At 31.9% G+C, this 13,510-nt stretch overlaps 1 long non-coding RNA gene across 1 annotated transcript; it reads right to left on the bottom strand.

The window, feature by feature from the left end:
• Nucleotides 1–9,862: 9,862 nt before the first annotated feature.
• On the bottom strand, nt 9,863–12,798 carry LOC131014955 (uncharacterized). The gene is made up of 4 exons (XR_009098378.1): nt 12,197–12,798; nt 11,919–12,034; nt 11,597–11,652; nt 9,863–10,602 (listed from the first exon to the last, which is right to left on the bottom strand). It is a non-coding gene; the product is annotated as an uncharacterized LOC131014955 (long non-coding RNA).
• Between the last annotated feature and the right edge of the window lie 712 nt (nt 12,799–13,510).

Raw genomic sequence — 13,510 nt, 5'->3', positions numbered from 1 at the left:
ACTCAGACGCCTGACGTCACCACAACACCTAGCACTACCCCATGTATTTCAAATTTTTGCATTACATTATTTAAATGATTAGATAATTGATTAAATGATAAATTATGCTTTATTTTTGTACTCAGTATATTTTATTCAATAAATCTATGCGGCCACCCACAATTTAGTTTAATAGGAAAAACTTTAATTTTTTTAATTTACTTTTAAAAATAAAAATAGAATTTAATTATTTTATTGTATTCTCTACATTATAGTTATAAATTAAAAACAAAAGTTACAAAAAAAATTACCAAAAAATATATGTAGAGAATATATACAATAAAATAACTAAATTCTTTTTTTATTTTAAAAAATAAATTAAATAAGTTATTTTTTATTTATTTAAGTGAATTGTGGGTGGCCACAATGTGGCTATTTAGCATCACTCTATTTTATTACTTCAAAGTAGGGTTATATTGGTTTTGTTTGGTAGATAGGATTAGTTTAAGATAAGATATTTATCTAGACTAATACGATTGTTTGATATCCTAGATACCTAATAATGAAGGCCCGGGATATAGACTGAGTTCGATAAAAAAGAACATTGTTCATGTTTCCCTTTGGCTTAGAAATCGTCTTTGGATCTCAATATTTTGGCGAAAGTGATAGGGATGTAAGAACTTAATATTTTCTTTTACGGTCTATATACTAAAATTTATTCCTAGCTACTCCTATATATACACAAGATACTAGTTGAAACGATGCAAGGTTGATATTTCCTTTTTTGTTTTATTTTAGGGAGAAGCATTATTTCTTTACATGCGAGACAAATGCATATAAAATCTAGTCTATTAATGGGATGTGACTTTGAAGAAAATAACTAGCAAAATTTGGAAAGAAAGAAATGGAGAAACTACTGGGTAATCTCCATTGAGTTACCAAACAAATTGCGTTTGTCGTGTTTCGGTATTCGAAAAATTAGATGATCAAACGCATTTAAAAAGATTGAAACCATGAAAAATAATCTACATTAGTTTAACGAAACTATTACTAATCCTATCGCACGAAATACTAAATGAAATCGTTGTAATTTTGAAGGCAGTGACATCAGTTTAAGATAGGCCACGCGTTCCACCATGAAACACCGTTTTCAAGAACATCCACACCACAAATTGAATTTGCCTGTTTGTCACGTGTGGGAAATTACTGGATGGCGGGAGTAGGGCCCACCGTATGGACATACAACTAGACTAGAGTCTAGAGTTCGTCCCAATAGACCAATAATTTAAGAGGATTATGATTACAAAATTGTCATTCAAGGACATCAATTTTAGCTGGAGTATTTGTAGCATGTATGTGAGATTGTGTCACTTTTCTTGTATCTACAAAAGCATCAGGAATTTGATTTGCAATATTTTGCAAATGAATGATTTTTTCAATTTCTTGTTCACATTGATTTGTTCTATAATCAAAATGTGATAAGTTTTTCTCATTTCAAGAGAGTTCTTTGTGCTTTTCTAGATGTAGATTTATTCCTCATAATGTTAGAAATGTCATTTCGTCAAAATGACAATCTGCAAAACGTGCAGTAAATAAATCACTTGTTAAAGGTTCTATATACCTTATAACCGAGGGTGAATCAAATCCAACATATATCTCAAGTCTTTGTTGGGGACCCATTTTTGTTCGTTGTGGGGGGTGCAATTGGGACTTAAACCGCGCAACCAAAAGTTCGTAAGTGAGAAACATCAGGTTCTCAGCAAAAAATAATTTGCATTGGGAAGTATTCATGATTGACTTATGTCGAACTAATGTTGCAGCATGTAATATGGCATGACCCCAAACAATAGTAGGGAGTTTTGATTTCATAAGTAATGGTCTAGCAATAATTTTAAGACGTTTATTAAACGATTCCGCTAAACCATTTTGTATATGGACCTGAGCGACTGAATATTCAATCTCAATTTCAATAGCCATACAATAGTTTTCAAATGCTTGAGACATACACTCACTAGCATTATCAAGACGAATTCTTTTAATTGAATTGTCTGTTAATTAAGCTCTTAATTTTATTATTTGAGCAAGTAGTCTAGCAAATGTTGCATTTCTAGTAGAAAGCAATCATACATGTGACCATCTATAAAAGTCATCAATTAATACCATAAAATATCGAAAAATTCCACAAAGTGGATGTATAGGTCCATAAATGTCTCCTTTAAGTCTTTCTAAGAAAGATGGAGATTCAGTATTATCCTTCGTATATGAAGGTCTAATGACTAACTTGCCTTGCGCACAAGCATCACATGAGAATTCATTTAAAGAACCTTTTGATTCTTATGTTGTGCCCATATGAATTATTGATTATTCAGCGCATTATAGTTGCTCCAGTATGTCCAAACCTATCATGCCAAAGCTTAAAGCTTTTGTGTCATTGAACTTTGCGTTCATGACATGGTTTATCTCAATTGCTTTTATGAATGTATAATAGTGATGCTAATTTTTCTTTTGTCAGCTTATAGCCTGAAACAAAAGAATTTATGTAAAGATATTCATTGCTACCTTCCGCAATTTTCTCAATGTGATATCCATTATTGCGGATATCCTTGAAACTTAATAAGTTCATTTTAAACTTACTAGAGTACAGGGCATTTCCAATATCTAATTTAGTATCATTTGGCAAAATGATACAAGCTCTTCCGGAGCCTTCAATGATGTTTGATGCACCTGATATTGTGTTAACATTATTCTCATCTAATGTTAACTTAAGGAAATACTTCTTCTTTTGAAGAATAATATGTGTATTTATTCACCAAGACAAATATCACAGGATTCCATATGATGTTAGTGTATATATGTTCATGCCTTGTTAAAAACCTCTCCGTAAAAACCCCATGGGAAAAATTCGGTAGAGGAAAAGAGTACAAGACATATATATTTACTCATATATTTCACTAGTTGCCTAGTTAAAAACCTTAACTAAGAAAACCTCGTAGGAAAAAACTTAGTAAGGGAAAAAGAGTGCAACCATTCGGCCTTTAGGGCCGTTTGACCTTCAAGGTCTAATTTTCAAGAGCATGTAATATGGATTGCTCTTGAAGAGTATGTAATATTCTTCATGGAATATTGATTGTGCTACATCGGGAGCAACAATATGAATCAAATAGATAAAGATTCAAGGATATGTTATCCAAATATTTAATTTACTTGCTCTTAGAGCATGTAATATTCTTCAGGAATATTACTTGTGCTACTTTAATAGCATCAATTTAAGATCTTGAATGTAATATTATTTAGGATCACTACTTGTGCTTAAGGTCTAATTTTCGAGAGCATGTAATATGAATTGCTCTTCAAAAACATGTAATATTCTTTAGGAATATTACGTGTGCTACTTTAATTGTATCGATTTAATATCTTGAATGTAATATTCTTCAGGAATACTACTTGTGCTATTTAAATAGCATCAATTAATTTTCAAGATCATTTCGAGAAAAATTGACTATATATATAGTATAGTTAACAAATATAACATGTCAAATCTCAAAATAAGAGCACAAAAATCACGAAATTTGACATTGAAATAGATATAAACTGTCATACATCAAATATAACAATACTGAAAAAAATCTTGATTTAAAATTAATTTACAACTCATGGAAAATATTAATCACACCATCATACTCACGAAAACTATATTTCGTCAAATACATTTATTCAATATAATCAATACAAAGAAATTTTTTGTAACTATATTTCGTCAAATACATTTATTCAATATAATCAATACAAAGATTTTTTTTTTTTGTAAATTCATATAACAACAATTCCTATATCAAAGTAATTTAATTTAGTCAAACATAAAAGTGCATAATTTATCAAATCTCGACTCTTGACGGCAATCAAAACCCAAATTTTTTTTTTCGTTTTAAGACTCGCGGTTAATTAATACACCTATATTAGTGAAACTTGCAGACAACAATCACGCTCATACGAGAGGAATAAGAGGTATCAGTACTAGCACAAAATAATTCAGATTGAAGATTAATGCAAGAATTTTGTGTAATTAAATAGAGATGCAGTTATTTAATTAACTACACCCTTATATGATTCACATAAAATCGACACATATTGATACACAAAAATTAAAATAAAATTACCTTTCTACAATCGAATTAACTACACCCTTATATGATTCACATAAAATCGACACATATTGATACACAAAAATTAAAATAAAATTACCTTTCTACAATCGAAGGGAGAGAAGAAGAGAGATGCGAGAACTAGAACTATGGTGCTGATAACGTGTTATAAACTAGAGAGAAGCAAGAGAATAGAGTAGAGAATACGAATGAAGTGTATTCAATATGGAGGCTAAAGGCCTCTATTTATACAAGTAGGAAGCTAGGGTTTTAGGGAGATTTCTTGGTCAACACACATAAGATATATCTAGAAGATATATTTACAACAAATTTTTAATTTAATAAAATTTCAAATCGTAATAAATCGTAATATAATAGTCTTACAAATCACTATTTTTTATTTTATTTTTAAATTTCAATGTCATGAGATGAAACATTATTTTACTATAAAGGATAGTCCATATATAAAATACGTGAATACGTGACGACACAGTCCAATTGTTACAAAATATTAGATGAAACACCATTTTAAACAAAGGAAAACTCATTTCGTGTCGAGAAATGTTATGCCAATATTACAATTGGAAATTCTGTATGCATGCAACTCTCTGCCTTTCATGAGAAAATAATTATATATATGAGCAAATAGGGAAAAGTGAGATGCAAATTGAGTTGAATTCTTATTTGCTGGGCTGATTTGTAAGTTGGGTACTTTTCTAAAAAAAATCTCGATTTAAATTTTTGAACGAAATTATTATATCCATTTTCCCAGCCTGTTGAGTGTTCACTATTATTCTATTAATTTGTTTTTCAGTTAAAAGTAAGTACTTAGATACATTAATCTATACTATTGGGCTTGAGATAAAAGCCCACAGGATGACTGTATTCGGCCACGATACCATTCTTACTTGGCCCGCTAAGCTTGATAGTTTTGCTTTCATTTTGTTAACCAAATATATTTCTCATTAGAAAAACTACGACCAATAATCCCATATAGTCTAAATTTGATTCTTATGATTACATGAATAAATGGTACCAACTAGTAAAGTATAATAAGCGATTGTTATATTTATGAATTTGAAAAAATAAAAATATACTCCCTCCAGGGACGGAGCCAGGGGGGGCTAGGGGGGCTAGAGGCCCCTCCCAAATTTTGAGTTTTTTTTTTTTTTTTTTTTAATTTTAAAATATATATAGATATATGTTTATACCTATTATAAAATAATTTTGTTTTATAAAAGAGTATTTGGTTATTATATTCTCTCATATATACTTAATTTAAGGATAATTTTGATTTTTAAAACTATATGATCTATGAAATATTGTTTGTTATTATTACTATTATACTTGTCTTTTAATAAAAAATGTCTAATATGTATGAAATGCTAAAAAAATTTATAATGTATTGAAACTAATTTGTAATATATAGAAAATATATAATCTATGGACATGTTGTTTGTTATTATTATTATTATGCTTGCCTTTTAATAAAAAAATGTCTTAAATATACGGAATTTCCAAAAAAAGTTTTGTGATATATTGAAACTATATAATCTATGAAAATATTGTTCGTTATTATTAGTATTATGCTCGTATTTTAATAAAAAAAAATACCTTAAATATACTGAATGCCCAAAAAAAATTTCCCGGGGGCTACCGCCCCCGAACCCCCGTACAGGTTCAGTCCCCCCGAACTAAATTCCTGGCTCCGTCCCTGACTCCCTCCATCCCACGAATCTTGACACGTTTGGTATCGGCACGGGAATTAAAAGTGATAAAGTAGGAAAGAGAATGTAATAATTATTACCTTATTTTGAAATGTGTCAAGATTTGTGGGACGGCCCAAAAAAGAATACGTGTCAAATTCGTGGGACGGATGGAGTATACATTTTATTATATAATTAAAAATGATGTTTTATTTTAGACCGTGAAAATCTACGATAGAATCAACAGCAGCTCAGCAGCCGCACCACCGCCACCACCACCGGAGGCTGCAGCTGCACCTCCACCTCCAATAATACATGAATTATTCATTCATGAGGACTCGATAATAAAGCAGACTATAATCATATATATGCCTAATCACGTACTACACAACATTAAGATTGGAAATCTGAAGGCCAATCAATCACAAAAATGAAAAAGAAAATACAGATTTAATATAGCAATAAACCTAAATTGTCAATTTCTTCGCCAAACCCAGAAAAACAAATTATATAAACGAATGGAGGTTCAATTGTAAGCGCAACTTATATAGGAAGAGCGCGGCACAAACCGGATATTAAATCCTAAATTCATTGATCTCACGGTAGAGTAATCAAACCATGGATTTAGATAAATACCTAAAACCACTAAATTTAGCCAGATCGATGTTGTAAACGAAGATTTGCAATAACAACAAATAAGAAATTGTTAGGGTCAATGTTAACTTCAATAATGTTGGATTGAACGTTGATAACATTTTATTTCCAATATTTTAGGTTCCAATCAACATTCTTGAAATCTTTCTTAAAATTGAACTTTTGACTCTCCATAAGTAATTGTATATATTTAATTTTTTCTTTTTTTTTTCATATTTTATTATGTATTGGTTACGTTGTGGAATAATGTGTTTTCAATAGTTAGCCACTTTTTAAATAAGTGGAAAGGCGGATTAATCATGGTCCAATAATGCGCAGTTTGTTCATATTTTTCAAGAACCATGATCTTCAACCAACATTCCACAACAGACTGATTGCAGCGGTTGTACGAGGTGTATAGAAGTAAGAAGTGAATGAAACTATCCACAACATAACAATCTATAAAAAGCTGCAAGATACTCTCTCACGTAGGGGTGAGCATTCGGATTACGGATTGCCTGATCCGATCCGATCCGAAAATTCAAAATTTGAAGAAAATAAAATCCAATTCGAACCATATAATCCGTAGATCCGAATCTGATAATCCAAAGTTTTCGGATAAAATCCGATCTGAACCGAAAAAATTTGAAATACAAACAAAATTCAAAAATCCAAAAAGACAAAAAAAAAATCCAAAATACATACACCTAACAAATTCGACAATTTACAAAATTAAATAATTCAAAATTTCATATATATATATATATATATATATATATATATAAATATATAAATACAATTCGGATTTTGGATTTCGGATTAGTTCAGATTTTAAAAGTACCGATCTGATCCAATCCAAAAATTTGAAAATTACTTAAAATTTGATTCGATCTGATCCAAAGATCCGATTAATCCGAACCAAAGTTTAAATTTTGAATTGGATCGGATTGGATATTCGGATTTCGGATATTTTGCTCACCCCTACTCTCACGCGTACATCTTGGAAGTGTGACTTCACCAACCTAACATTCAACACAATCATTTCCTCATCTTTCCTGCTGCAAACATGAAACCAGTTCTTCGAGCCTTGCTTTGATGGAGAAGTATTAGGCAGCTAATTTTATAAAGGCTTTGCTTGTATTGACGGAAGGTCAAGGGCAAGAATCGAAGATCAAGGTCGTTGGAGTGTAGCAAGTAGTTATTTGTTCATCTAACTTTAGGTTATTCAGCTGTTAGTTTTCTGTGTTGTATCAACATTGATATAGGTGCAGTTAAAAGATAGGTATTTTAATCTTGGGCAGCTAATCTGTAATGTTGGTCACCAAGAAATCTTGTATTATACCTTGTAATGTTGAATAATATGGATTTGGCCATAAGGCACCCATTGGGGTATATTTGTATAACCCATAAAGAAGTATCTTATGTGTTTATTATATTCTGTTGCATGTTAACATGAATTTGATTAAAATTCTGTTTATCAACATTCTTGTTAACACTACTTTTACAATTTACACAATATTACTTGTGGTAGTTTGAGGCACTAAACTCTTTCAGAAATGAAACGATGACAAGGCAAAAGGATTAACAAGAAATATGGCGAATTTAGGAGTGCCGTAAGAGAAGAGGAATTGGACAACGCTGGAGTCGCAGAGCAGGTGCAGTGTCGCGACATACAAAGCAGGTGCGGCATCACGACAAAAAGAGGATGGGCAACAGCACAACGGGCAGAGAAAGGATGGACAACAACGCAATATAAGTAGATGAAAGGCGGATGGCGGCACAACAGGCAGAGGAAGGGCAGACGACGATCCTCTTTTCTCGGTGAGCAGATGAATGACAGAGGGGGCAAGAATGGTGAGGACTTCGTTTCAAAAGAGGGGCGAGATAGGGGAATGAGATTCAATGTACCACACTTTATGTTCCACTTTGTGTCTCATTTTCAATTTTATTTAATTTCTTATATATATTTTCTTCAATTTCAACTTTATATGCTTTAATTTAATTTTGTGATTATTAACTAGGGTTTATTCCATCAATTTAGGATATATAATTATTTTTTTATCATTTAATTTCACTTTTATCAGCTAATAATAGGTTGATAAATTCAAAGTCATGGTATATACTTTTTTTAAAAATTAATTTTTTGTAATATAAATTAAATATAATTTATAGTATTATAATAAATTTTATTTTTATAAAAAATATTTTTAAAATAATAAATATAAGCATGGGACACAGTGGCACACATTAAATTATGGGACACTGGATCTCATCCCCGAGATAGGTGGGGGAGGGATTTTTTGTTGTTGGATTTTTTTTATTATTAAAATTAGACAAGTGTTTTTAATTAAATTAGATAAGTGTTTCAAACATCTGTTGTATAATGATTTAATAAACAACAATTATGAACAATGGGCGTTGAATATGAACAACAGTTTATGAGGACCCCTTGTTTATTGTGTTAATAAACAACAAAGATAAAACATGTTGTCTAAGAGCGGTCATAGCTAGACAAGAGTTTAGAACTTGTTATCGATATATACGAAATTCTTGTAGTGTGAAAAGCTTATTCAAGTCCAAACAAAGTTTTCAATTTGCATTTATGTTTAATATGATGGATGTTTTAAAAAGAATAGATCCTATTGTATTCATTATAACCTAACATATTTATTATTCTATAAAAAATAAAGTTATTTACAAATTTAATACAATTATTACTAATTATAGTATGAAAATATAAATTCTATTTAATTAATAATTTTATATTTTAAAGTTAAATCGCTTAACAAATTTGCTTTTAAATTAATGAGTAGAATACTAATAAGTTTAAACTAATTAATTAATTCAAATATCTAATTAACATGCTTCACTAAAAGAGATGGAACAAGATTTCAGTTACAACCGTAATAATTTCTAGTCGAAATATGTACGGATTCGACTATATCATTACTTATTTATATATTTACATTACCTTCTTAATTAAGTTTTAGAATTACTTAGTTTGATCATTGGAATTAATTTGTTCATGTAACATCAAATTTATCACACAATTTTTTTTTATATATAAATTACACAAATAAAAAAAATTAAACACCACACGATGATGGGACTCGAACCCAGGACCTCAGGTCTTAAATATTACTCAGCTACCTCTAGGTCAACAAACAGTACTAATTAGTTTCTACCTACTGTTATTTGTAGTTAATTATTTTATTTCTTTCTTTCTCCTGCATCTATTTTTTTGTTTTTCTCCCTTTCACTCATTAGTGCAATGAAACAAACATTTAATCAATATGGATTTGAGCAAAAATTGTGTTCCCAGCCTTTTTGTTCTCCATAAGTAGATAACAAGTGAGGTGAAGGGTAAGAATTGATGTTGGGCTAAAGTAAGACCAATAATGAGTTGATGCTACAAATTCTTTCACAAGAATAGGTACATATGTTAATAATGAATGTCTTGTACTACAACAACACATGTACATGTGGATACATCATTACAACTTACACCTTCTAGCCTAGTACCAATCTCAAGGACTACCTACTAGCTAATAATAATGTACAACATAAAATACTTCTAACACTAGTACTCCAACTTATAAATATATAAGACAAGCTTCAATTATTCTTTATTACTACAATATATGCACATACATGTATAAATGATTTACCTAATTAATTAATTTAAAGTTGTGGAGTCAGAAGATGAGGTATTATATTATATATTTATAAATCTTTGAGAGGGTGGAGAATAGAATCTGCTTTTAAGTACAGTCTGAACAATGCAAAAAGAAAGGTGATATACTCATATTCATATATGCTCTTCTCTCTTACTATTTCCTTTCTTCTTCTTCTTCCTCTTTTTTCCTTTTTTCTTTTCAATAATTTTCTTTTCCCTTTTTCTTTTCCTCCTTTTAAGACAAAGCTGATATATGCAGGGGGAATGTTCTCCATACTGCATACTACACTGGTTTCCTGATGGGCTCTGTGTGTGTCTGTGTAAGTATACACACACACATGCATGTTCATGGAGAGAGAGAGAGAGAGAGAGCCCAAAATCCAATTGGTTTCAGGAGATCTCCAGGAAGGGGTGGGGGTGGTCCCTTCTCTTGATGCCAGAACCCCAATATATGTCCTTTTTTGACCTGCATTGACTGTGTAATTTTATTCTCTACTAACCAACCAGAGACCAAGAAATGGAGAGAGAGAGAGAGAGATTGAAAGTTTGAATTTTTCTTTCCTCTTTTCTTGTTTTTAGATGGGTGGTGGGGTGGGGGTGGTCCATTCCCCATTCCCTCTCTAGACTAAATGTTATGATGAATCAATGGGGATCCCAAAAGCCCAGCAAAAGCCAGCCATCATATGATAACAAATCCTCTTTTTCCTAATCAAAGAATCCCATTTCTCCCCTGCCCACATACCCTAGCTCTCTTTCACACACACACACACACACAAGTAGTTACATATGGAAACACACATGTGAGTGTACATGTGTGTCTTCTACTAACAACCTTATACTACTCTAAGCCTGCAAAACTGAGAGAAAAAATAAATGGTGTTTCATCTCATATATACTCTACAATATATATATCCCAAATACAAGACAAACGTGTATGTATATATAAAATGACAGCATCACATGCTGGGAGTGTTAAGAATAGAAAACGAGACAACATCTGCGACAAATAAATACATACACACACACACACACATATATATATATATATGCCAAGCATGCCATGCCCTCCCCCTCCACTCCACATACCTATCTATCTATATCAAACACACACACACACACACACACAGTGGTAGCCCCACCCTAGGGTCTATGCAGATGGACCTAAAAAACCCTAAGCACTTCAACACTTTACACAGATCAATCTGTTTCAGTTTCCTATATACAATACCCTGGAAAGTGACCACAACCCCTTAGCCTCACGTCCCCTACTTATAACACCATTACAATTGTGAGCAAGCATCCTCACATTATGCACTCAATTTTTTTCCCATCTATTATTTGTATCTATCTACACTAATAGTAACTAAATTAATTATCTACCTTGCCACCATGCATCTCTCATCAAAATCTTGCAACTCAGAAATGAAAAATCTAATTGGTTAAGTGGATGAACAATGTACCTCACCGTCATGCCTCCAATCTTGATATTACATTGTTGCATGTAGTATCTAGCTAGCTGCAAAAAATTAAAATAAAAATAAAATTAATTACTAATAAGTTAAGTATAACGAATTAAGTAAAGGTGTAAAGCGATCATTATTAGTTAATCAAAGAATGGAACTTGTGGAACAGGTGGGATGTGGGGTTCTGTCAAATGACTCAAATTGATGTAATTGTATGGTACCCAAAGAGATTAATTACAGAAAAACACACACACACACACACACACAAATATAAATATATAAATATATATATATAGGGTTGAAGTTGATTGGGCAATACATAGGTTGTAACTTTCATGTTGTCGGTTTATACAGAGCGTGGATGCTTATCGGAAGATGAGCACAGCGAATAATTGAAACAGCGCCCCTCTTTGTTCCACGTGAAACCCCTCATCTCTGACAAAATAGTGCCACACCAAAAATTATATGCGATCTTAATTTTTCAAGCTAATTATTAAAACCTAGCAACCACATTTCTTTGCAGATAAAAATAAATAAAAAATTATACTAATTCAGAAGAAAATGATTCGTACTTGAAGGAATTAAGGAGACACGTACCTGGCAATTCGATCAAGAAAAATTAATTTAGGAGAAATTGAGGTTGTAAGAAATTAAGAAAATTAAACACATATATACGATGTGTGGATATGCTTGGCTCCTCATACGCCATCCACGGAGGGCCATCGATTTTTCCGGTGAGCTCTGCAGATGGCATACAGGGAGCCAGGCATATATACGTATATGCGCGCGTGTGTGTGTGTGTGTGTCTCCATGCAGTTGATTAATTGCAAGTGAGCCCTCAATCTGATCAAAGCCAGAAATTAGAATGATGGAACAGTGGAGGAGAAAATGAGGATCAAGTGGTACACACACAAACACATAACACATATATGTATTAAAGAAAAGAAAGAGGGATTAAAGAAGAGATTTGGGGTATCAAAATGGGTCCAAAGCCAAAATAAAGATTGGTAAACAAATCAACCCCACAAAACCCTTTTTAACATGTAATGAAAAACAATGAAGCAAAAGCAAAACAGAAGAAATGTAAGCAGCTAAGCTAGCCCTTTAGAAATGGCAAGAAACAAGCATGGCCAAATAAAACCAGTGGCTCAACACAAGAAAAGGGCGCTCCGAATTTCTTGTGGGGTTGTAATATTCAATCACAAAACTTGCCCACTAAATATAGACACACGTAGAGGGGGGTGGGGGTGGGGGTGGGGGTGGGGGGGGGCGGGGGGTTAGGGTATGAAGATGAAGAATAGGGTTATGTTAGTGTCGACCCAATTTCCTAAGCTCACTCTTTTGTAGGTTTGAAATCTCCTTTTTCTGGGTCGTAAAGTAAAGGTTGCTTTTCTCTTCTGAATCTACTTTGTCTCGGAGTGTTTGGACGACATGGATTCCTCATCTATCTACTTTTTTTCAAAATATATAAATAAATTACAACATATTTGGAAATAAATAAACAAAAAACCGATAAATGAAAGTGGGATTATGTACCATATATATTCCTACCTTTATTTTGTTTCCCGAAAACATAGAAATCTTTTGTCTTAAGTTGGGTTCGAGTTGAAATTTTTTATATTAAAAATCGTTGCTTATGTCCTTTTTTTTGCCATTTTCATGTCTCCTTTCAATTTTGTTTTTGTTCAATTAGGGTTTCTCTTTTATCCTTGATTTTATTCCCATTTTTGTGTGTTGATATGTTGCCCTAAACACGCAGCGTGGCTAAATTTTACATAACACTATGTTTTAGGGTTTGTAATAAATCTATGCCACTTTGGTGTAACTGATTTTTAACTGTACTTGGATTCACCTAACTAATCCGTTTTACATGGAAAGAGCAAAGACCAAATGGAAGTTTGGTTTTGCATT

This window comes from Salvia miltiorrhiza, chromosome 3 (assembly GCF_028751815.1).
Source record: "Salvia miltiorrhiza cultivar Shanhuang (shh) chromosome 3, IMPLAD_Smil_shh, whole genome shotgun sequence".
In the NCBI taxonomy this organism is placed as follows: domain Eukaryota; kingdom Viridiplantae; phylum Streptophyta; class Magnoliopsida; order Lamiales; family Lamiaceae; genus Salvia; species Salvia miltiorrhiza.
The sequence above is the reverse complement of the archived record's forward strand: the minus strand, read 5'-3'. Positions and strand labels throughout refer to the sequence as shown.